Source organism: Pocillopora verrucosa, chromosome 8 (assembly GCF_036669915.1).
Source record: "Pocillopora verrucosa isolate sample1 chromosome 8, ASM3666991v2, whole genome shotgun sequence".
Lineage (NCBI taxonomy): Eukaryota > Metazoa > Cnidaria > Anthozoa > Scleractinia > Pocilloporidae > Pocillopora > Pocillopora verrucosa.
The window spans coordinates 9,562,344-9,588,656 of NC_089319.1; the positions used below are offsets into that span (position 1 = coordinate 9,562,344).

The 26,313-nt window shown below is 38.3% G+C and overlaps 1 non-coding gene across 1 annotated transcript; it reads right to left on the reverse strand.

The window, feature by feature from the left end:
* Window positions 1–1,162: 1,162 nt before the first annotated feature.
* LOC131778867 (uncharacterized) lies at window positions 1,163–26,269 on the reverse strand. The gene is made up of 41 exons (XR_010718586.1): window positions 26,162–26,269; window positions 25,316–25,330; window positions 24,894–24,961; window positions 23,903–24,139; window positions 23,474–23,621; window positions 22,921–22,988; window positions 22,403–22,639; window positions 22,015–22,161; window positions 21,658–21,725; window positions 20,932–21,168; window positions 20,519–20,666; window positions 19,674–19,741; window positions 18,840–19,077; window positions 18,432–18,579; window positions 17,592–17,659; window positions 16,995–17,229; window positions 16,089–16,253; window positions 15,642–15,709; window positions 15,055–15,291; window positions 14,368–14,512; window positions 14,102–14,284; window positions 13,409–13,476; window positions 12,997–13,233; window positions 12,325–12,472; window positions 12,038–12,105; window positions 11,357–11,593; window positions 10,594–10,741; window positions 9,970–10,037; window positions 9,592–9,828; window positions 9,344–9,491; window positions 8,949–9,016; window positions 8,118–8,354; window positions 6,460–6,607; window positions 6,012–6,079; window positions 5,629–5,865; window positions 3,788–3,935; window positions 3,092–3,159; window positions 2,648–2,884; window positions 2,055–2,196; window positions 1,496–1,675; window positions 1,163–1,320 (listed from the first exon to the last, which is right to left on the reverse strand). It is a non-coding gene; the product is annotated as an uncharacterized protein (transcript).
* Between the last annotated feature and the right edge of the window lie 44 nt (window positions 26,270–26,313).

Here is a 26,313-nt window from a genome sequence, read left to right on the forward strand (position 1 = left end):
TCTGAAATTTGAAAGGTCGATAAGTCTGGACCTGACTTCCGTCTGTGATAAAGAGTAACTTTATTAGGGGCACTTGCATCTCAGGCAACCCTCCAACTAGGCCTATATATCGTAAAATAGGTTTCGGTTGGTGATCGTGTACATAACACTTTCAAAAGAGAAATTTAATCGTTCGTCTCACGATGTGGTCAATTTAGATGTGGATCGCGACATTTTGACTGCATACTGCTGGTCTACTTCAGGCGATGAGGTCGACTGAGTACGCATCGCCTATATGCTGAAGTGCTCAGCTTAGATTGAATAAAATTTTACGGCTGAGATTGGTGCATCTTCGGATCAGGTTTCGTTTGTGGTCCGTTGCCGTAGGGGTCTCCTGCTGATGGCCTAAACAGGCCTAGATAGGCCTAAATAATTGAAAAAAATTATAAATAAAACTAAGGATGACCTGTTTTAGACTAGCATTGCGTAAGAACCTTCCACTATACAAGTCAGTCTGATATGCAGTCTTTGGGTCACTGTACAGAACTGGGCAACTGAATTCAATTGACAAATGCTGATAAGAATGCTTTAATCATCAATTTTCATCTTTTGCAGACAAAGGAAATTAAATTCAGGAACGGACGACACATATAATGGAAGAATGAAACAGTAGTCTAGCGCCTATGTGTGGGTCTTGGCCATGGGAACAGGGTTTAGTGCACTTAATAGGTATATTAAAGAACATTGCAAAGCAAAACTTTTTGTCTAATTTTTTTTTGGTATGACCTTCAGCAGACAATACCATTATTCCGTTTCGTTTAGTGCCTACACCGCACAAAATAGATGGTTCTACCAGGATCTACCAGGATCTACCAGGATCGTATCTTACGCAAATCCAGTTTATTTATATGTTGGCTCCTACGAGGTTTTTAACTGGTTCATCATGGCTCTATGTGCGTTAAAAATGCGTTTCTATTGAAGTCTTCCCTTCCCCGTCAAAATCCTCCTCTCGGTACGTTAATAGGAATTCTCTTTGTATAATTTTCAATACATACACCTTACAACGGCAAACACGTTTAAAACACGTCTTCTCTGCATGAAAACACGTCCCCTCTGCCTAAAATATCCAGCCATAAAATACAATAAAATCTGATAAACCGTAAGACTCAATTTGCAGCATGAAGATTTTTTTATTCATCTTTGTCAATTCTGATATAACCTAAAATTTTCTAATCCCTTTACTCTTGATAATCATCATTTTTGTTCTACATGTAATATCAGTCCATTTGTCGATGTTTAGTACTCTTCACGGTTGTTCAACTCATTTCTGCCACGGATTTCCTGAAAATCAAATTGTAAAAAAAAACTTGAACAGATAAACTAATGTAAATAACACTCGGCAATCAGAAAGAGAATTCCGACAGGAAGAGAAATACAATTTTTCACTTTTTGTTTTTTTCTCGAGCTCGCTAATGAAAGCTTTCTTCATATGAGAACGAAATCAATCATCACTTACTAGATTCGGAGCATTCACCGCTGGTGCATGTCTGAAGCTGCTTGTTTGCTCCTTCACAGTCTTTTCCACCATTTGACGGAGGGGGGCTGGTGCATGTACGCACTCGTTCTTGTATTCCATAGCCGCATTTTGCCGAGCAAGCGCTCCACTCACTCCACTCAGTAAAACCACCATCAATTACTGTGGTTATAATAGCATAATCAGTAAGAGGACTTGAGGGTTGGGGTTCGAAAGCAATCCTTTAGTTCGCTTTAGTTTGGTTCATCTAGCCCCTTTGAACTCTAAGCGGTTTGTTTCTTTTTTCTTTGAGTTCTTCTCGCGGTATCCTCTTTTCTACCTTAGCGCTCGACACGTTGTGCGCTAGCATATGACTTACTGCATTTACCAAACTGTCCCTAAGCGAGAATAACTCAAAGCAAGAATAAACAAACCGCCTAGAACTCAAAAGAGCTAGTATCCGCCATAAACTGTTCCTTTGTAAAGCAAAATGTCTTTTGAGTTCATGCCAGCCTTAAAATAAGCTTTGATCCGCTGCTTAGGTTAAAGAGTTTTATCTTACTTGAGACACAACCGTAGAGCTCTATTCTCATTGAGATGTGTCCATGCCATCCTTGTGGAAGGATGCGGACGTACTGTGCCTTGACTGACTTTATCAAGTCGTTGATAACGAGGGTATTCTGATCTTTACTCGCAACGTATTCCTAAAATTGCAATTAAACGAAACGAAATTATATTGATACGACCTGTTAATGGTGGGTTGATTGGCTGCTTCCTTGAGCACTATTTTCTTTGGCAAGTAGAGAGTGAAAGCGTCTCTTCTCCTGTCACTAAGGATCTCTGTCAGTTAAGGGCACTTAACGCGTCTAAAATCTTTTTCCTGAAGATTTGCTACCCTCCCGGTGTGTACTGTCGGATGTGAAGGAGCGCCCTGAGCGTAACTTTTTGGCAAAGAATGCCACTAAAACTGACCTGATCAGGTTCCCAACAGTGGTAGGCAAAAGCTACTCAAAATAAAATGTTTTCACTTCAGTCATTCTTGTAGATGACTACCTTTTTCACAAATACCTTTACATTTCAGGTAACATAGTTTGGTACTTATTTGATGTCGAGTGTAAGGAAATGATGTTTAATTTCTATGAAAGAACAATTTACCTGATTCTGAATTGCAAAGTGGTGACCGTCCTGGCTGTACGACACCTTGTAGTTTGTGACCCACTGAGCGTGATCTTGACGACCCTGGATCCCTATCTTGGTCACCGTGGTAATTTTTCCAAGATTTACTTGAATCCATTGTCCCTTGTCGTTTGTCTTCGCAGACCAGGCCCCTGTTCTTCCACCTCCGGCCATGTGGTATATTCTGGCATTATTTGGTCCATGGTTTGCATCCCACTGGTTTGTTGAAAAAAAAAAAAATTACACCCATTTTCCATTACATTGTTACCATACTAATTTAAATTATTGAGGACTGATGAGAGCATTTATACTTTTCCTTTACGAAGCTCATTCATAAAAAAGGCCTAATCGTGATAGGTTAGATAAGTTTCCAATTATATCCCTTTAGTTTAACCTGGAGCTCATAACTTTAGGTCAACCTACCACTGACGAAGCAGTTATTGCTGAATCTGGTAAGTAATTATTCTCCAATCCCAAGGGCAACGAACATTCTAATAAGAAAAAAGCATCAAGTTAACTCACAAAATGCGTTTAATTAATTAAATATGATCAGGTTATCAACAACAGCGGCCTCTCTGACCTACGTAGGTGAATTCAGTCGCAAACCTCTTTCGGCATCGACACAACAATCTTTCTAAGATTTTTATGCATTTATTGCTATCAAATATATCTTAATAACGTAAATTAATGACGTATTTATCTATCTAAATGGAGACAATGGCAAACGTTTGCTGAGGAACCCTCGTACTCCCTCAGGACGAGTACAAGGGACCCATAAATAGAGGTGTCCCCTCATGGAAGATGACTGCGAAACTTCTCTCCTGCGTGGGACGCCTATCATTCCGGCAACACGTTCCTCTGACAAAGGGGCAACAACATTGATCTCAGTGAAATATAAATTTTCCATACACCGCTACATCGTTTATTTTCATTGCAGGGACAAAGGAATTCAAGGAAATCTTTTTTTTCACTCCTGAAGTCTCCTCTTGAATAGAGAAGTCCCCTGGATACTCTGGTGAGTGCTGATACGATCGCCATTTATGTTCAATAAGTTTTGAAGGATTTGGCAACAGATTATTTATTGGAAGAAAACACCCAGATTAAGCGATTTGCAATTACCTGGATGGATCTCACAGCCATAAAATTCCATTCTCATAGACATGTGCCCATGCCAAGACACAGGATATATGCGAACGAAACGCGCCTTGATTGGTCGAATCAATTCATTGACGATTACACTGTTTCTGTCGGTATTTGCATCATACACCTGCAAAATACAACATCCTCAAAATGAAATGGCACTTAACGATTACGATGTCTTACCTTATATTTTGGATTTCAATCAAGAACTGTAACCTTGCTAATTATTGAGTAGTGGCTATCGTTAGACGGAGAAAGTAATAAAGATGACAATATATATTTTTTACAACTTTATTGGGTTTATAACATAGTACTAACTACAAAAACATATCACATAGAGACAAAGATAAATGAAGATAGGAACAAAAGTAATTCTAACTCGAAAGGGCAGGTGCGACAGGGACTGGCGTCCCATGCGAGGCATCGTTAAAATAAAATAAAACACGAGAAATCTAAATCACAACGAGTTTTTGTGGTGTCAGCAGCACCTGTAGCTTGTGGCACGAGCAAGTTCCAACTAGTGTCCACGTGCAGGGCTAATCAATGTCAAAGGACGTTCTCAGGCGGTCAAAAAGTGTTTGTTTAACGAAAAGCTGGAAGGAAAGCGAAGAGGGAGCAACAAAACAAGAGTAATTTCAAAGTTTTAAAATGCGATTAAAGTAGGAGGCCTGAAAAGCGCTCGTTTTACAGATTAGTGTTTTTGAATTAAAGAAGTTATTAAGTTTGGTAGGGCCGTGAGTAATAAATTTGGTGAAACTATGTACATCAAGGTGAGTATGATTAAATAACCACTTATTAAGGAATACCAAGTCTTTCAGTTCTCTGTCATAGGTAAGAGGGAGTAAGTCCAGGACATCTCGCCAATCCGGTTTTGTAAGGTCCATCTGGTAGCGCCGCTGCACTCGCTCGACTTGTGCCTTCAAGGAAACCTGAGCAGGCGACCAGACTTGAGTAGCGTGGCAGAGTTGTGACTTGACTGGTGATAAGTATAGCGTGCGCCGGGTAGACGTGTCAGTTAGATAGAGAAATGTCCGCTTTAGGAGCCTAAGGAGCTTGTTGGCTTCAGCGGTGATGGTGTATATATGAGAGTGCCAATACAACGTACTCATAATTGTAACTCTTTTTCCGCGGACACTTGCTCAAGTTGTGTATTGACTACGGTGTACTCGTAAATCAAGGGGGTTTTCTTCCGCGTCACAGTAAGCGTTTTACATTTCGAGGTGGTGAAGTTGATGTTATTTACCTTCGACCAGCATTCAAGTTTGCTAGAGTGGTCTCCAGAGACAGGCAATCGCCGACAGAGCTGACGTTTTTATACAACTTGGTGTCATCAGCGGATAACACTGCCCTAACCCCGCCTAAAGTTTCACCCGGGAGATCGTTAATAAAGATCGTAAACAATAACGGCCCCTATTAAAAGGATGTTAATGATACCGATAATGATTATCGTTATCATAGCAATTGAATTGGTAGTTCTAGTAGACGCGATATTGATAATGATAGGTTTGCTTTAATTCTTTTAGTTTCAGTCCTCTTCCTTAAATATCGGTTAAGATGAGGCCCTTTCGTAATGTTACTTAGCCCTTTAACTTCCAGATCAAATTTCTAATTCTCCTTACTGTCAACCATAAAATTCTTATAATATTAGTTCAGAGAATTTAGTATTGGATCAACTAATTATCCCTAAATTGATATTTTTCTTTATTTTCATCACTTATCTGGTTGATATTGTATTGATATTGTAGGGAGAAATTCTGTCCCGGTCACTCATGAAAGTTAAAACGTTATGCAATTATTTTTCGATTTATTTCATAAGTTACCTTGTTTTGAAATTCAAAATGACTCCCGTACTTGCTGTAAGCCACTTTAAAGCTCTTTACCCACTGATCATAATCGTACCGTCCCTGAGTCGCCACCATGGCGACAGCTGTCGTTTCACCAAGATCTGCTTCCAACCACTGACCTTTATTGTTCAGTTTAGCAGACCAGGCTCCACTCCTTCCACCACCTGACACACGATAGAGTCTTGCATTGCTGGGTCCATGGTTTCTATCCCACTGACAACATAACGGAATTAGCGTATTACTTCTGCATCACACTACGTAGATCGCTGTCATCTCTGCATGACAACGACGACAAAATTACCCAATCACTCAATTGTAATCGTTTGGTAGAGAAGAAGAACTGTAAGGATATTTCTTACCTCAGAAGACGCAGTTAGTGCCGAGTTAGGTAATTTCTTATTGGTTAGTCCGAGCGGCGACACACATGCTAAAACATATAAGTATCTATGTATCATGCATTGCTCTGTTGTATTATAAACAGAATGTGGCAACGTTACGTTACTCATTAATTAAAAATTAAATGTGTTCTTGCCCATGGTTTGTATATGCTCACAAGCTCCATAGGAAAACATCATCAACACGACTCGGCATTTATCTCATAATCACAGGATGAAAAGTCATGAATAACAGCTATAGCCTGGTACGTTTACCATCAGCGTACCCATCACAGTTGAAATATTAGCTAAAATAATAATAATAATAATAATAATAATAATAGTAACAATTGCGCCCAACATTTGCAATGGCCAAAATGCCTGAACGAACAAACAAACGAAGAATAAATTGAATAAAAACATCAAACTTTACCTTCAAAAACATCGCATCCATACAGTTCAAACCGCATTGAAATGTGGCCATGCCATCCCTCAACATTTATCCTGAAAAAACGAGCTTCAGTGGGTTTGACGAGGGTATTGACAACAACACTGTGTTGATCGCTGTTAGCTGAGTAAACCTGGAAACAAGTTTAAAAAAAAAATTTTCAGGAAGACAGTTTAAAGCCAAGTGCGCATTTAGCTGAATTACCTATCGTGAACCATGTTCCACAAATAAAGTTGAACTTGCTCGCAAAATATTTCTTCTTAAGAACAAAAAGAGTATCTTTGCATATATATCTTACGGGTTTTAGTAGCCTGCAAAGCAGGTGGTTTGGCGAGCGAGTGCTCAGTATTTTCTTGACAAAAAATAATGGCCGCCACTTGATTTTAATGGCAGCGAAAGGTTGAGGAGAAAAATAAATCTGTACCAAGGGGGTCAGTTGACGGTCAAAATAAGGAGAGGGGTGGGGTGTCTAACCTAACTTCCAAATCAAATATGGCCCGTCGGGTAAACGATCACGAGCTTATAACGTTAGCTCGCCCTAATAAGACGCCTGCACTCGCAGGCTAGCGTGCTAGTTGCTGTTGGTATTATGAATACGCTCCCTTTTTAATTTCATGCAGGTTACCCAGCACATGCGAGATTCGAAGCACAGAATCGCCCATTTCTAAGCAATTGTGGGATTTCCGAAATCAAGAGCGATCTAAGAATGAATTAAGATTTATTTTTTAAGAATAATGTTTAACATGTATTCGCCGAAGGCGAAGAAAATATTGTTGAATAATCCCCGAGACAAAATCGAGGGAATTATTCCGCAATATTCACTGAGCCTGAGATTAGTAATTGTTTTAATATAATTTCTTACGTGCTTTAGAATCCTGTTGTAAATTCGCTTTGTTTTTTGTAATCATTCTAACAAAGTTGTATGATTACTCGTATAGAGATAAGCTCCACTCTCCCCTAGAATTTAACAGGTTTATTTATTTCAATCAGCAAAAACTTGACATCTTTATTTTGAAAACTGTAAAACCAAACTTAGATTTTACTTCTATTCCGTTTGTCACTTCCTCGGTGGCCTGACAAAACGCAAAGCTGCTATTTTGAAATTTCGTGCTGATGCTATAATCACCTTGAGGAAGATAATTATAGCGCGATATGACGAAAACCTCGACCAATCAGAGCACAAGCAACTCTGTTATCACTGGAACAATTTTGCTCATTACTCTTAGAGTCATTGAAATAATAATGATAATTATATCAATGATAAGTTCTGCATTGGCGTTTGACTCTCATCGCTTGCTTCTCGTTCCTTAGCCAAAAATTTTAATTTAGGGATTACTTTACGCTTGGTATTGAACGAAGGGTCAGGGCGAGTACTTACAAATTGAAACCAACGATTTTGATAATAAAAGTATTAGAAAATAACAAGAATTACTACATTTGTGTCCTTAAGGTGGTTCGAATCAAGGGAAACAAGCAATCTTCCTTACGTATTTCCTTTGTTTTATAGTATCTTCCACGAAGCAGCAAGTCTAATTTCCAAGAATTAAAATGGTATTCAATGACCTATTAAAATCAAATTGAAAGCTCTCCATTGTATCAGAATAGGACATGATATTACATGAAGTTTTCTTGATGTAACTCACATGATCGTGGGACTTAAACGTCTTTCCAAATGTGCTATAAGACACTCTGTATCTCGTTACCCACTGTGCGTAGTCTGAACGGCCTTGACTAGCAATTTGCGTCACTCTCTTCATTTTTTCAAAATCCACCTGAATCCACTGTGATTTTGCATTTGTTCTGGCAGACCAGGCACCAGTTCTTCCTCCACCTGCCATAAAGTACAGCCTCGCATTTGAGGCTCCATGATTTGCAGCCCACTTTGTGAAGAGAAAATGAAAGCGTTGTGAAAATGAGGTGGGTCAAAGTTGATAAAATTCATGCAATTAATGTGGGCTATTCAGAAAAGACCTGTTGTGTGTATTGAGTGGATTGAATTGGGAATAAAAGGTTCCTATTAACTGTTCTACTTACATACATACATACATACATACTTTATTTATTCCAGAAGCAGATGATAACTATTATATACAAATAAAACTAAAAAGAAAATACTTCTAGAAAAGGAAGTTAAGAGGTTAATTTTAATTTTTTAAAATTTTTTTAATTTTTTAATTTTTTTTGGTTTTTTTTTCTGATTAAAATTACATTTAAGTGTAAGGGAAACCTAAATCAAAAGCAATGTTGTAAAAGACATTCATAGAGAACAGATATTTGAAAATGAGACAATGAAAACGGAGTCGAAGACGTCGCTATCAATTTCGCATTTTAATCTGATAGTTTTAGTTGCCGGTGTTAGTTTTCTTGACCGATCACAGAGCGAGATAAAACACAACAAAAAGTAACCCCAGATCAAAAATTGCTTTATGTCGCGTAGACTGACTATATGAGAGAAAACCGATACATAAAAATACCTCAGACGAGGCTGTTATTGCGTAGTCTGGTAGCATCTTATTTTCCATTCCCATCGGCGAAGTACAATCTGAGAACAAAGATAATACTGAGCACTCGCCCGCCAAAATTACGCCTTCTCTACAGGCTATGCTATGATCAAGCTCGTTTACCTGCTAAAAGTCTGTTAGAAACTCTTCGGATCTGAAATCTTCAAGAAAAATTCCTCAATTTTTAACCACAAGTCTAGACAAGACTAGAACTTCTATAGACTGCTTTAGTGAGGTAAAATTGAGGAATGGTAAATATATTCATTATGGTACCATACTTTTCGCTGATAGACTTCAGAGAATTTCCTCTTCTATTCGATAAAGATGACCTAGAAGCCTTATGACCTAATAATTAGTAAAAGACTGACCTGCTTTCAAACTGCAGCCGTACAGTTCCATCCTCAAAGATATGTGACCATACCACTTCTGGGGATGAAGACGTATGAAGTGCGCCTGTATGGACTTCTCTAAAGCGTTCACCACAACTGTATTCTGGTTGCTGTTAGCTTGGTACACCTAAACAAGTGAAGGTAACCGAATGCATATATCGTAAAACGATCAATGCCTCCTCTGGAAAACAAAGCCCGCGGCTTCAACTTCGTTATCACTCACTGACCTTGTTCTGAAATATAAAGTTAGTTCCGTCCACGCTATATGAAACTTTGAATTGGGTCACCCATTGCGCATAATCCTGTCTTCCCTGTGTTAGAACCTTTGTCACTTTGTATCTTTCACGAAGATCCACCTGAATCCATTGTGATTTGTCATTTCTCTTCGCAGACCAGGCACCAGTCCTTCCACCGCCTGCTGGGCGGTGCAATCTTGCATTAGAGGCTCCATGATTTGCTGCCCACTAAGTTATAATAAACCAATGAATTCAAAATACTTTGTTTTACAGATAATTTCTATAAATGAATGCTGCTTCAAGATTTTAAAATGATGTAATCAAATCTAATTTACCATAGCTAAACAGGTTTCTCGCACAGTTTCTTACCTCAGTAGATGCTGTTATGGCGTAGTCGGGGATGAGCTGGTTTTCCATACCCAGAGGTCTGGAACATTCTGAAAGGCAATTTATTTTCATTTGCTCAGTTAATAATTTTATAATTTCGAACGTAGTAATGGTTGTATGTAGAGTGTTGATATCACTTCACAAAAATAGTTTTCTAGTCATAGGACCTCTCAAAATTTTCAAACATTTACATAATTCTCCACAATGTCGCACTCTATGTTCTGATGAGTGTTTTAGCATTTTAGACCACGCACCTACAACTTTCCAACGTAAGACCAATGCAAAGAATCTATCCACGTTCAATGGGAGCAACCTACTCGTAGTCATCAAATTTGTCATGTTGATTCAAAACTTTCGTTGTAATTGCATACATTGTTCCGTTACTATTGTTTGTTTTTTCCAATCAGCATTTTGTTATACACTTTAGATTCAACTTTGCACTTAGTAAAATCAGAACCAATTGTCCGCGCATTGGCAACACGCTCCCTCATTCACAACCCCCCATGTAAGCATCCCCAACCACCCCCACCCCTTAAACGTTTCTCTCTCTCTTACTGTGGTTTTAATTCCTAGGTAACTATAAGTTGGTAACGAAGTAAAGATCACCTGATGGTAAACGGCAGCCGTACAGCTCCATCCTCAGGGATATGTGTCCATACCATTCAACTGGATTGATGCGAACTACACGAGCTATAATTGATGTTCCTAAATCGTTTAAAACGATTCCGTTTCGGTTGTTGTTTCCTTGGTATATCTATGAAATTTACATGCAACAGGTAATTGAAAAATCTAGGCATATCATGTCTACTCTAATCATCGATACATCGATAAATAATTAAATGCATTACGGGGATTTATTTTTAACAGGTTATGACAATAGGCCATTTTACAGTTGTGTACTTAGTTGCCAAGCCTTTGATTTGGAGTGAGGCTGAAGGTGACCTTGTTGTGTTAGAGACCAGAATCTAGTTAGCATGATAACAAATTAATTTGCATTTCAAAAGCAGCAAGGTTTGTATCATAACAAGGTCACCCTCAGCCTCACTTCTGTTCAAAGGCTTGGCAACCAAGCACACAACTGTAAAATGGACTATTGTCACACAGCAATTTGTGTCATAGCTTAATTATTAAGATGCTATATAGGCATTGGTATAAATAGTTATAATTATTATAAGGAAGATAACAAATGTAATTACAATAATAACAACAATAATGATAATACCAGTAATATCCTGGGTAATAACGGGAAGAAAAGAGCGACTATAGCATCTTAATTTTAGAGTAATTAGATTTCTTGATCCTTAATTCAAGCGTTGCCATAATGAAACTGGCAAGCACCACTCTTTTAGTTAGGTGACATATAATTCACCTTGCTGAGGATAACGAAGTGAATACCATCACGACTGTAAGACACTTTGAACTTGGTAACCCACTGATTGTAGTCATATCTACCCTGGATACCAACTCCTGTCACTTTAGTGACTTCAGAAAACGTCACTTGAATCCACTGGTTGGCATCATTTCTCTTGGCTGACCAGGCACCCGTTTTCCCACTGCCACTGGGTCTGTTAAGTCTGGCATTAGTTGGTCCATGGTTGGCGTCCCACTTGGAGCAATAATGTAAACAAATTTTATTACTAAGAGATTGATCGATTTCTGTCAATCAGTCATCCAACCACCAAGTCACTCATTTACTCGATAGGTAGATCCATCGATCCATCGATCCATCGACCAACCTATCAGTCGATTGTTTGTTTCGATTATTCATTCATTCCATCGGTTTGAAGGGGTAATTTGTAGGTACATGGTCCGACATTCATTCATAAAACTCATATAGTTAGTCTCACACTTACGTTCCGAGGAAATTGTAGCAAAGGGTACGGCTTTGAAAGCTTTGCATAAGGTCAATAAATTCTGAATTAATGCTGCATTTACATTAACGAAGAAATTCAGACTCTAATCGGTTCGTGATAATGCTTTCATCCATAAAGAATTTTCTGAAAAGTAATTTAATAATGAAAAAATCAATGACATATAACCGTTGTTTTACCTCTGATGAGGCTGTGATTGCTGAATTTGGGATCCTGTAGTTTTCCATACCCAGGGGAGATTTGCATTCTACAAAGTCAAAAAAGGAAGAAGTGGACAAGCAGGTAATCTTAACTACACTGATTTATGATAGAGAAAAATTGGGTGGTTACCTTAATGGAAACAATGCAAGAAATGTGTATAGAGTATTGCCGTTTGAATAAACGTTAGCATGCTAAGATTTTCACGAAAAGGTAACCAGCGAAAGCAAGTGGCTAACAGGGGCTCTGATAGCAATTTTCATATCACCTTGTCCTAGTGTGCAACCGTAAAGCTCCATTCTCAACGAAATGTGTCTATGCCAGACGTACGGATGAAGGCGGATGAACCGGGCCACGATTGGTTCTACCAAGGTGTTCACGACAACACTGTTTTGGTCATTGTTTCCACTGTATATCTGTAGAAAAAAATACAAGCAAAGAATATGTTTCTAGAGAGTTTGGCTTAATAGCAAAAAAACTGATGTTTAATCAAGTTCTGCTGTACCCTTTTTAGATTACTCCTTTATGCTTAGTGTATTTACTGATTAAGTGTTTCAAAGGATTTGATTATGATATGATCTGACGATATTACACCCCGATCCAATCATATTCAATTCTACATCCGGCTGATAAATCGAAATTGACAAGATAGGTTGCATGCTAATCGTTAAGATAACTAAGAGGTTTTCCCTCTCTATTCAGTATAGATTTTCATTGCAATAATTTGAACAGTGTCGGGTTGCAACTCTCTGTGACATACAAGGGTTACTAAATTCCTTTTTGTGCGCTCAAGGCCTAAGAAATTTAGTACCTTAAATACTAAATGATTTAGCCCTCTGAAATGATCTATAAACTCAAGAAGTCCACATGCTGGAGGATATCATGAAATTCTCTTGCCTACATGTTTTGGATTAATTATGATTTCAATTCAGAGAGATACCTTTTCTTGATATTTAAAATGTTTTCCATTCAGACTGTAAGATATTTTAAATGCAGTAACCCATTGTGGATGGTCTTGTCTTCCTTGAATTGCCACCTTAGTCACACGAGTCAGTTGACGAAGGTTCACCTGTATCCACTGTTTCATGTCGTTTGCTCTGGCAGACCAGGCTCCAGTCTTACCTCCACCAGCAGGACGATTGATCCTTGCATTGCTGGGCCCGTGGTTTGCATCCCACTAAGGAGAGCAGGAATATGAAAATGGTTAGTATCGATTTCCCTACTAGAAAAGACGAATCATTCATCATTAAGTATTAAGAGACAATCGCAGAAAGCTTCTATATTTAAAAAATATCTACAGCCTCAGTAACTGATATCGATCCATTTTTCTATTCACCACCTGTTGAACTTACTTCGGAAGAAGATGTGATGTCGGAGTTTGGAATATCTCCACTTTGTATTCCCAGAGGGGTGTCACAATCTAAAATGAATTAAATCGGTCGTTTTACCTCCATGTACTAACGCAGGTAACCTAACGTTGTAATGGAATATTTCCTGTGGCCCTTGTGGGAGTATTTCGTTGCACCAATTGCAAATCAAGGCGTGTACCTCCAGGATCATATCCATGCGGGAAAAATAACAGTGAGGATAAAAAGTATGTCTCCAACGTATGAGAAGGCAAAATGAAAACTTAGTTAAGTTCGGCTTCGGAACTATTCGGGATGAGGTCCTTCTTGAGTCAATGGTGAGATAGGTTACTCTAGTGAAGATTACCACTTTCAGCCATAAGTTAATCCAGCCCAGCGAACGTATTCGTTCGACTGCTTGTTATCAACTAAGTTGAATTTGAATTGTTTTGAGTTTCATTAATCATTTGGAAACGAACAAACCGTCGCCTAAACTAAAAGAGAAAGGGGAATAAATCCCCCAAGAAAAGACATATTTATATATTATGAGACCAAAGAAGATATCTTTTTCGTCTTACTGTGTCTAAATAAATCAACCGTCAATAGCCAATTCTACAAACTTTTATTTCCGTTGTGAAACAAGAGTTTTTTGTAATAAACAGGGATTGGTTGTATCCCTCTCGTTTTATCATTCTTTACCCCTGCAAGGTTGCATATTACAGGACTCAAATTCCTCCATAGGTCCCAGGGATGAGCAGTCTGAACCACCATTCTGTGGAACAGGATTATTGCATGATCGTCTCCTTGAACGTGATCCTCTTCCACATGACACCGAGCATTCTCCCCAGTCTTCCCATTCGGAGTAACCACCGTCGATAGCCCCTAAATTGCCACGAAATTAAAGCAATTCTGTTAGTTTTGCTATGAGGAGAAAAGGAATGGGCTTCTAATTAAGGAATTATCACCTGAAGTGTCGCAGCCGTACAACTCCATCCTCAGAGAGATGTGTCCATGCCATTCTTGAGGAAGGATTCGGATATACTGTGCCTTAATTGACTGGGCCACGTCAGTTATAACAAGAGTATTTTGATCCCTGTTTCCTGAATATTTCTGAAATGGTATTGCATATGATTATCAAACAGCTTCAAAAACACATTGTTTCTCGAGTAGGAATTTTCCCTCGAAACTACGTTGGCATTAAAGATATGTACTTTCAACATGGTCAAATCCAAGGTACTGCTGAAACTCATGAAACTTCAATGCGACTTTTGATCAATCTGATTTCGTCAAAGTTTCGAGGTAGATCATATATTCATTCAAAATAGAAAAAAAAAGTTTCACAGGTTTTCTACTTTTGGAAAATCCGCGTGTGTGGACTCGAGTCATCTAGCATAAAACCAGCCGTTGAATCTTTTTCCAGAGTACTATCACCGGTTGTTGTAATAAGATTTCATAAAACGAATTAATTGTGATCATTTAAAAAAAGTACGCATCCTGTATCGCAGAGATTTTTGATTCAGGGTTGATATTTTCGTTAATTTGTTTAGCTGACCTGACTCCGTGACCTCCGTCTAAAAAATGCAGGAAATGCAAACTAATTAAGAGCTTAAAAGTGGCAAGTAAATAATGCTTAAAGGGTGATTTTTGCTCACCTGATTTTGAACTGAAAAGTGCTGACCATCCGTGCTGTAAGCCACTCTGTACTTGGTGACCCACTGGGCGTAATCCTGACGACCTTGCATTCCAATTTTGGTCACCTTCATAGCTTTTCTAAGATTTACTTGAATCCATTGTCCCTTGTCATTTGCTTTCGCAGACCAAGCTCCTCTTCTTCCACCCCCAGCCATGTGGTAGATTCTGGCATTGTTTGGTCCGTGGTTTGGATCCCACTAGTTTAGAAAAAAAGTTTTATCAATGATTTAAGTTTTGAAGTAAGACGGTTGATTACTAGTATTTTCATAGGACTAATGATAACAGTATTGAAATTGCTCTGTTTCCTTCTCGGTTTTTTTCCGGTGTATTTCTTTCTTCTGCTCTATGGAGCGTATACCTTTTTTTGGTCTCCTTTAATTTCAGAACAGTTTTGCACGATACAAAAACTGGCTCAAAGAACTTTCATAAGGGAAGCAACATCTTCAAACAAGTTCTGGTCATTACAAACTTTGTATTTTTCTGTAAAATTAAGGGAAAAATACATTTTCTAGAGTCTTAAAAACAAAATTATACCGAGATAACCTACCCGTGAAGAGGCTGCTATGGCTGAGTCAGGTATATGGTAGTTTTCCATTCCCAGGGGAAGATTACAACCTAATAAGGATGTTAAAGGAGAAAGAAACGAAAATGGGAGCACGATGAGTACTTTTTTTTTTTTTTTAAGCCGCACTTTGATTTTAAAACCAGACGCGTGATTCTAAATCGCCTAAAGCTCGGGTAAGAAAATTTGATATTGGGGTACCCTACCTGGGGTTGGCAAAGACTTAGAAATTCAGAGCTATCTGATAATAATCTTTTAGGCAGAAAGCTTTTCCATCAATTACAATGTCGGTTCTGACTTGATCTAGAATCTTCAATGACTGTTTAACCACCCCATTGTTTGCCTAAATTAGAAAAGGCACCTGGAACCTCTAATAAATCGCTTGTTTTGGCATTAATTTGGTAAACGTAGGCCCATTTTAGACAAGATGACCTTACCAGACGCGATTTTCGACGCCATGCAATTCCACTCTCATAGATATGTGGCCGTGACCAAGGTCCTCTGGATAAATTACGGACGCAACCGGGCTTCGAATTGGTTGGATCAACCTATTAATGTTGCCACAACACCATTCCTATCTCCGTTAGCTTGTCATACCTGAAAATAAGCACCACGCGATGGCACATGTTTGAATCTACTGTTAACCAATAGAGTGAAAGTGACTCACCATATGAGATGTGTTTCTTCAAGGCTGGGCCTCAGGCATAACCATTTCCCTATGTCCTTCCTTTAATTCTTATGAAGTTAGGCGACAAGATTAGTGACTTTATTTTATACACTTTGGAATAATTTTTTACTGCTGGCATCAGAGGAGCGGTGAAAGTCTGGTTAAACCTAATTTTAATAATATTATGAAATAGTCGTTTGGATAAGATTTTTTTCGATAGCCTGAAATCACGAACGATTTATACAGGACCAGGTACACAACGCAGGTAGAGATTAGTGGTTTCAGGAGTATAACCACGTTGACCAAGCTATGGAGAACTCTTTGTTTAGCTAGGCGATACAAGCCTAACTTCAATGCAGTTTTAAATAATTAATCCAGGTTATAACATGGAAGCAAAACTAGCAAACGTTGTTCGTCTAAACAAGGTTTTTAGTATTATAAACTGTGTGATAAATTAAATTGGCCACCGTAAAGAGTTTGAAAGCTAACGTTTCAAGCGTTAGCCCCTTTTCATTGGTCTAACGAAGAGCTAACGCTCGAAAAGTCGGCTTTGAACTCTTAACGGTGGTCATTTTACGTTATCAACTCAGTTTATAATGCTTGATACCCGCTGTACTCTCTCGCCGGCGCAGCACCAGTTTCTTTAGAAATGTACTCGTTATTCGTCTTACCTTGTTTTGGAATTCAAAATGATCGCCATATTACTGTGGGCCACTTTGTAACTTTTCACCCACTGATCATAGTCGTACCGTCCCTGTGTTACTACCATTGTAACTTTGGTCGTCTCACCAAGATCAACTTCTAACCACTGACCTTGTTATTGAATTTAGCAGACCACGCTCCAGTCCTCCCGCCACCTGAAACATGGTAGAGCCTTGCATTGCTGGCCCCATGGTTTCCCGCCCACTTGCAAAAGAAAAGAGATCCAATTTCTGTATAGCTATGACACCATATGGTACAAAAATTTGCTCTGAAACAATTTCCTTAAAAATTAATAGAGCAGTAAAGTATCATGTACATATTGAAGATCCTTGTGGTTATGTGGTTATCAATAAATCTAAATGAATATCAATGTACTTATCGCTAAATATAAATCAAGTGGTTATGGGAAAGTATTTGAATGATTGGTGTTTCGTGTAGGAACATGGAAGTGATGGAGAAATTATATTGTATCGAATGAAAAAAGCTAGCTTTTTTGCATAGCTTTTTCACGCGCTTATGAATATGTATGCGCATACAGTGTGCATATCTAAAAATAACTCTCTTACCTCAGAAGAGGCAGTTAATGCCGAGTTTGGTAATTTCTTACTGGTTAGTCCAAGGGGTGACACACATGCTAAAAATAAACGAAAATGCAATGTTAGTAAAAGCCATTACAGTAGGAGTTTATATTCAGAGGGAATCTTTAGACAAGTGTTAGCAACGCACGGGACATATTAGATGATACTAAGTGGTCGTTTGTTAAAAAATCCTCAAGTGGAAAAATTATAATTTTGTTGCGTAGCTCCTCCAATCATCGGTCTGCCTCCATCTCTAAAGCGTGAAAATTAGAGATAGTTTCCCTAACAATGAAATAATTTCCAAGCAATTCTGGAGAATCTAGATGCCTTACATGTAGGTGACCTGAGTTTGGCAGTCGTGTACAAGAGATCATGGGGTGAAGCCTATTAACATAGGTGATCTTGATTTGTTTCATATACTCGTAACGGGCCTCGCTCACCATAGAGCCTCTTTGGCTCGATAGTACAGCACCGGGGTGCGGATTCCTCATGGGGACACAGAGCTGTTTTATTTTTTTTTATCTGTCCCACGCTTGTGACAAGGCGAAAAGAATTTTTCGCTATTTATTTACCGAGCTCAAAACTTATCATCTTTTTTATTCTATGTTTCATATAATGGCGCAGACAGCAATATTTTCCTAGAAAGGTCCTTTGGTCCAAAAACTAACGTGTTAGCTTTAAAACAATAACACTTGTGCAGCTCACTCAAAATGATGTAGTTTTCCTTTAGTAACTTATTTTGTTCAAACTATTATTTATCACGAACAGTGTAACGTTGGAAAGTGCATTTTGCAGGGAGAACTTCCAAATGTAAGACTCCTTGCTAACCTGAATGAACATGACATCCATACAGTTCAACCTCATGGAAATGTGACCATGCCATCCTTCAACTTTTATCCTGAAGGAAACGAGCCTCAATTGGTTTGACAAGAGTATTTACAACAACGCTATGTTGGTCACTGTTGGCTTGGTAAACCTAAAATAGTTATGCAAAAGTATTGCACATGTATGTTAAAACTGAAAAGGGGAACAAATTTAAACAATTTGAGCCTTTCCGGATAGCACATCATTTCTAGTTATTGCTCAAGCTGGCGCAAAATTCTCTCTGAAGTGAACGTTAGACAAACCCCATATGTGAAAAAAGTGTATATTCACTAAAGAACAACCTCTTAATTCTGAGGGTATGATGGAACTCCCAACAAATACCACACAACAATCTAATTATCACTATCTCACGTGATCTTGGATGTGGAAAAAACTTTTCCAAAAGAGCTGTAAGACACTCTGTATCTTGTAACCCACTGAGCATAATCTGATCGGCCTTGACTGGCAATTTGCGTCACTCTTTGGACTGTTCCAAGATCCACCTGAATCCACTGTGATTTGTCATTTGTTCTTGCAGACCATGCACCAGTCCTTCCACCGCCTGCTATATGTACAGCCTTGCGTTTGAAGCTCCATGATTTGACGCCCACTGAGGGAAATAAGATACAAATACCTCAGACTTGAAGTCTAAATAGATACTTATCCACAGTGACCCATTTAGCACAACGGACCATCTGTTCAGCTGGCTTTGTTGAATTTCTGGTAGAGTTAGTGCCTTTGAGTTGCAAGACCTCTGTATCTGAAATTTTAGCTACTGACTGAAAGATTGATCACGTTTTTTTCCACACTACGTTCGTCCGGCAAGAGGTTGCCCACTCCTGACCGCAAAACAACTCAACAAAACTCAAGGTTACCTGAATGGGATCGCGAATTGTTAGCTCATGTCTGTTCTTAATTTTTTTAGATCACTAAGCAATTTATTGCTTATTATAATTTGTCGAGGATAGCTCACCTAAATGAGCTAACTGGCAAGGATGAGCTTAGTCGTAGCCCTGTCTCGGTATAAAATACATTCCATGCATATAAGAGCGTAATTCAATCTATGACGCTCTTCAATTTAATGAGATATTTCGCAGCACAAACACGGTCTGTTTGCTAACTAACAGTTAGCATTTGTTATGTTTTTCCCACAAGTAATACTGGCCTCAAAACTAAAGCAGAGACTCTATGTAACGATTAACTTACCTCAGAAGAGGCTGTAATTGCGTAGTTTGGAAGAAATTTATTTTCCATTCCCATGGGAGACATGCATTCTGTTACCAAAGAAGGCAAAACATTATGGGAAAGGCAGATGGTTTCAACTAAAGCGTAAAGTAGGGCAATGTTATGTTTTTATTGAGTCAACTAACTCACGGTAATCAACCCTCCTAACTCGCTTAACATTCATGAACTATATAAATATGCAACTTTTATAAAACTGCTCCAAATGAATGCTTGGATAATCCAACCCTGTACCAGGTCCCTCAGGGGGACATGTTGTTTCGCGCGGCCTCGATCTTTGTTGCTGATGGGAGAGATGCAGAACCAAAAAAGCTTCACGAATTCTTTTAAATTTGTATATTTGCAAACATTTTTCCTTTCCATAATGGGCCGAGGAGATCACTGCTCTGTATGAGATGTGAAATGACTGTAAGCACCCCGAAAAGTACAAAATTGTACCGAAAACCTTTCATTTCCAATTTGTGGGTTCGTACAGAAGTCCGTAATAAGTTGTTACACCTGCCGTAAAAAGTCCGCGCGTATTGCATTGCCCAGTCACCATTGCAAGAACGTATTTTAATTAATGTATTAAGATTTTGTTCTGTAAAACTGATTCTGTAACTGGCAGCATGCATATTCTGAGAGTCTGTAAGTTAAAACTTTTAAACAAAATATTTTAAAGGAGTTGTCTGTACAAAACTGCTTCCCTCAAATTACGACGTATTGTGTTATATCTGTGTCACTATCAAAGTTGTTTGAGCCTTTACCTACAAAAGCTTAAAATGTGACATTTATTTTCTACAAGAGAATTAACAAAACTAATGATAAACCTGAATTCAAACTGCAACCATAAAGCTCCATTCGCAAAGAGATGTGACCAAACCACTGTTTAGGGTTGAGACGTATAAAGCGCGCCTCTATCGGGTACTCTAAAGTGTTCACTACCACGGTGTTTTGATCTTTGTTGGCTTGATACACCTTGCAAAAAGATGCAAAAGAGGAGGCAGACTTTTGGTTAAAAGAGCATTTTCCTACAAAAGGACGTAATAAGATTACTGCTTTAAATCTAATACCTCTATATTCAAATCAATATGACCGAGTTGAGTATTCCTTTTCTTACATATTAAAATAATGGCTAAGCAGTGGATAAAGCACTCTTTTAACCTCAATGGTATTGCATACATTATCAGCCCTGCACATACGATGAAAAAAAACTGTAAAAAATGGAAAGTTTTGAACCTACTTTATTTTGATCACTGAAATGCACCCCATCTGAGCTATAGGACACCTTGTACTGGGTCACCCATTGCGCATAATCATGCCTTCCTTGTGTTAAAATCTTGGTCACTTTGAATTTTCCGCGAAGATCCACCTGAATCCATTGTGATTTGTCGTTTGTCTTGGCAGACCAGGCACCAGTCCTTCCACCTCCTGCTGGGCGATGCAGTCTTGCGTTAGACGCACCATGATTTGCTGCCCACTGTTAATAAGTAATGTTTTTGCAACATGATACCATTGTGATATGTAAATAATGGAAGAGCTTAACAGTGAAATAGTTATATTAGACAAAACTGTACGGTTTAATTTCCAGTCATAGCACCAAAACCAGATAGTGACCAGATATGCAGTTCGTAAAAAAGTTAAATTCAACCGATGGGGAGAAGACCTTGCGCGCGGGAAAATGCGAGTGATGAGGTCGCGACTAGTTCTAGTTTTACTTGGGATTGCAATTAGCAAGACTTATCAGAGGGGAAGCTCTAACAACAAAAATGTAATTGTTCATTAATAAGGATGTTTAGAGCCGTAAATATTGAGAGGAACGATAGTTAATAAAAGCAAGAAAACTAACAAAAAAAGGATAAATAAAAACTAAACAAGAGGTCTCACACGTGTGGAGTCCGTTTAACCTTATTAATTTAACCTTAAGGTTAAATTAATAAGGTTAAGCTCAAGTAAAGATAATTCTTACCTCTGAGGAAGCTGTTATGGCGTAATTGGGGATAACCCTGTTCTCCATTCCCAAGGGGGTTGCGCATTCTATAATGATACATCACATTTTCCCTTAGAAATTGAGAAGCTTAGGTCACACCTGGCTAGATAAAACTTAAATGTATGAGTTTTACACTCGATTTACACTTTAAGCCTCCGGTTTGAGGGCGATGAAGAGATATCTATCAGAGGGAGGGTCGAACTCCAGATTCCATAGAAGAAAGATTGTTCTTCCTGTGATATTCATATACAAATTTCATTGTTGCTTCATTTCTCTTTCACTCTGGATCTACCATACAAGATTAATTTTGTCAGAAACTCCACTAAATACTCTCACCTGATGACAAACGACAGCCGTACAGCTCCATCCTCAGGGATATGTGTCCATACCATTCGACTGGATTGATGCGTACTACACGAGCTTGAATGGGTGCCCTAAATCGTTGACCACAATGCTGTTACGGTTGCTGTTACCGTTGTATATCTATGAAATTGACGTGTAAAAACAAGGAAAAAGTTAAGAGATAAGGCTATTTAAACAATGAATTCTAAGGGTGGAAAATAATCAACGTGCTGCTAGTGTTACTGCTATGCACAAGGTAATAAATCCAAAAGGTGAAGGATTTTGGCAAAACTCGTACAACCCTGACATTTTTCACCTCACCTCATCTTAGCTAGAAAAATCAATACTATCCAGACTAACCATTGGCTGACATTTAACTCACCTTGCCGAGGATAACGAAGTCAATACCATCAAGACTATAAGACACTTTGAACTTGGTAACCCACTGATTGTAATCATATCTGCCTTGGATTCCAACTCTTGTCACTTTAGTGACCTCAGGAAATGTCACTTGAATCCACTGGTTTCTATCATTTCTCTTGGCTGACCAGGCACCAGTCTTCCCGCCACCACTAGGTCTGTTAAGTCTGGCATTGGTAGGTCCATGGTTGGAGTCCCACTTAATACAAAGAATTAGTAGATTTGTTAGGATTGATAGTATAAACTGGACTAACTTTTTTTGGCTGATATGAATATTGCAATGTTTTGATCATCGTTTAATGGATAAACCTGATATGTTCAAGACTAAATCTACATCAACGATGTCAAAATTTTAAAAAATGAAACTTGAGAAAATAAAGCGAGAGTTAATCAAAATAAAATGATAAGAGACAAAGAGAGGATACACGTGAATACTACGACAGATTGAAATTCTCGCTGAGGAATCTGGAGAAGGCTTACCTCCGAAGAAGATGCAATGGCTGAATCAGGAATCCGGTAGTTCTCCAAGCCCAAGGGGCGAGCGCACTCTATCGAAAAAATAGGTATCGTCATTATCTATTTCCAGGTTACCATTACTGTTTATACCCTTCGCATCATTCTCTTTACATTTCCTATGTTACTGACAAGAAGAATTTGTTCGAAAATTATGTATTGGTGATCATTTCCTTTTTTCCCGGACCTTTACATTTGATTAAGGGTAAAACTGTAAAAAGAAATTAGAGACCAGCCTCTCTCAGGAGTTAAAAGGTTAAATAAAACAGTGAAGCACTCTCTGTTGAAAACAATATGTAAACATCTTAACTTAATATTTCCTTTACAAAATTACTAGTTTGCTTGCGTGGGTAAATCTTCCGGAGAGGACAATAAAGGCGCTTATCTCAGAAATATTTACTGTTCGAGTGGGAAAACATCTGTCCTTCATGCAGCTAACACATTTGAGCTCAAATATTGTCGGCATGATGACACTCGAAACGGAACCTATTTAATAAGATCTTTGTATTAGCTTTTTTACCTGGCTTTAAGCTGCAACCATAAAATTCCATCCTCAAAGAGATATGTCCATGCCATGCGTATGGATGTAGACGAACGAAGCGAGCCTCGATCGGTGCCATTAAAATGTTAAAAACAATGCTGTTTCTGTCATTGTTTCCGTAGTATATCTAGACGGAAACCAGATTGATATTAAAAAGAGCGAAAATCCCAACCAAGTTGATTTTTTTATCGAACAGTTTCCGTAAAATGGTATTGTTTTTATAATATTTTTATAATATTTATTACAGTGGTAAATAGAGGGGTCAACAGCTTAATACCCTCGCAATTCAGCATCTTAAACGCCATGGCTTCTACTTCATCTTCAACTTTCAAACTACTTCAACCTCTGTAGTATTCTAATTATTCAACGTGTTATGAATTCATTAAAAATTTCGATTGAAAAAAATACCTTTTGTTGATATTCAAAGTGTTTTCCATCCAGACTGTAAGATATTTTAAATGCAGTAACCCATTGTGGATGGTCTTGTCTTCCTTGAATTGCCACCTTAGTGACTCGAGTTAGTTGACGAAGGTTCACCTGTATCCACTGTCCCATATTATTTGCTCTGGCAGACCAGGCTCCAGTTCTACCTCCACCAGCTGGACGATTGAGCCTTGCATTGCTGGGCCCATGGTTTGCAGCCCACTGTAAACGAAATTATTATATGATATATATTCCAACGAGAAAGGAAGATCATGATTAAGTAAGTACGATGCTTCTCGATTTTGGATCGATAAACTCTGAAAATGATATAACTGGAATGAATTTATAGGGGTAGCCGTTCTAGATTCGATTTTTTCCTCATTTCTTCTGTCCTATCTTACTCTCAGGAATCTATGGTGTCACAGTAATGTATCTCCATTTTAAATCGTAAGAGGGCCTTCGCAATCTCACCAGTCATTTAAAATTTCATTCCAATAAGATCAAAAATTGTAAAGAAACTCCAATTTAAGATATCTGGTCGATTAATTGGCAAACAAACAAATAAATGTTTTAGCTTCCTTGCTTGATTGCAACATTTCAGACCAAGTCACGGTACTCAAATTATCAAATGGTCTGGAATAGGAGGAAAACTAATACGCAAATCTCATTTGCTTTCATCATGATGCCTCCAGATGTTTCAGCTTCCTAGCAACATATCAGGCCAAGTCATGGTACCAAAATAATCAGATGGTCTGGAATAGGAGAAAAATCAATGGGCGATTCTCTATACATCGGCTGAATCAAATTTTGGCGCAAACCATTCATGTAAAATAAGAAGGGTTCAGCTTGTGGTCTCCTAATTGGCTCGTCGCAATTTTTAGACATGTGCCTTGAGTAACCTCTACCACAGCATATCAGGAAAGAAAATGTAGCAATTTTCGATAGTTCAATACACCAATTTAGGTAAGTTGCTTACCTCGGAGGAGGCGGTGATGTCTGAATTGGGAATATCCTCGCTTTGTAAACCAAGAGGTGAGTTGCAGTCTGAAATTGCAAATTGTGTTGTTAAAGAGCACAGAGCAGAAATTTAAAACCAAAGTTGACTTTTATAAGGAGTGGTTATAACAACTGATAGTCGTCCCATTGCTTTCTTTATCGATATCTGATCAACATTTTGGATAAGAAAAGATCAAAGAGAGCGTTGCTTTTTCATCATCACTCGCTGTTTATTTCCAAATATAATTATTTTCTTTACGGAAATTAATCGTTGGAAAACAAATCCCCTCTGAGAATGTTAATTTGATTTTTATTCATAAACATTGTTTCTTTACAAACTCTCTATAAGTAAACTCTAATAATTCCTGTCTCCATGATTATTCTTAACATGTTTATACATACCTCCATGGACAAATCCTGTGAAGAATATCAAACAAAAAGCAGAAAGAATATAAGTTTGGTCATTAACACCAACGTATGTCTTAACTACCTCGGCCCAAGAATCAGCGCTGTAAGCAAGGGTTCAGGGCGCAATTATTTCCATTTCATAGGGTTTTCAGAAGGTATACTATGATATTGATCAGGTTCATGAAATAGGTACCATCTTGCAATTAAGGGTGCATAAAAGCAGTACCTCAAAAAACTTAAGGGTTGGGCCTGAAGGCAGAGTCTAAACATCCCCCAAAGTAAGTCCTAAAGTAAGGTATTGACCAGGCAAGTTTTTCCCTCAGTGACTTGCTTTTCTTATCCTTCAGGCGTTTTTGAAATTTCTGCCCTTCCTTTACAGAAAGCTTAAACACTTTCATGAATGAAAGGTAAAGGTAATTGTAAAAGGTTGCAACCACAATTAAAATACCTAGGCGCCGCATCCTAAGGCTGGAGTAATAGAGCATGGGAATAAAACAGCTCTAAGGAAATATTGTATCTAGATTGACCTGTTTTGAAATACTAGTTTTTTGGACGTTTCAACTGATTACTTGCTCAACTAGGTAACACTAATAACCTGCTATCAGGTCCTCTTTTTTTCTATGGATGGCATAGCGGCACAGGAGTCGTTGCCTCCCCGGATAATAATAATCGGTTTTTCAGATACATAGAATTTACTACAGCTTTTTTCTCTTTGATTTATTTTTTAAAATTCGTGTCATCAGCATTGTAGGTCGTCTTGGGCGAATGTAAAAACTAATGGAGAATACGTTTAAAAATCCTTGGTTTACACTCGGCCAGAGCCTAGAACTGTGTACTTACCAATTAGAAGAATAACTTCGAAAAGAACGATCTTATTGAAGCTGAAGACACTCATAGTGGTGGTTCTCCAAAGCACTGTGAGGTTGAATGCTAAAGTTAGTGTTTCAAACCAGTTTTTCTACCCCAAATTTTGCATGGCTAATTACGTTAAA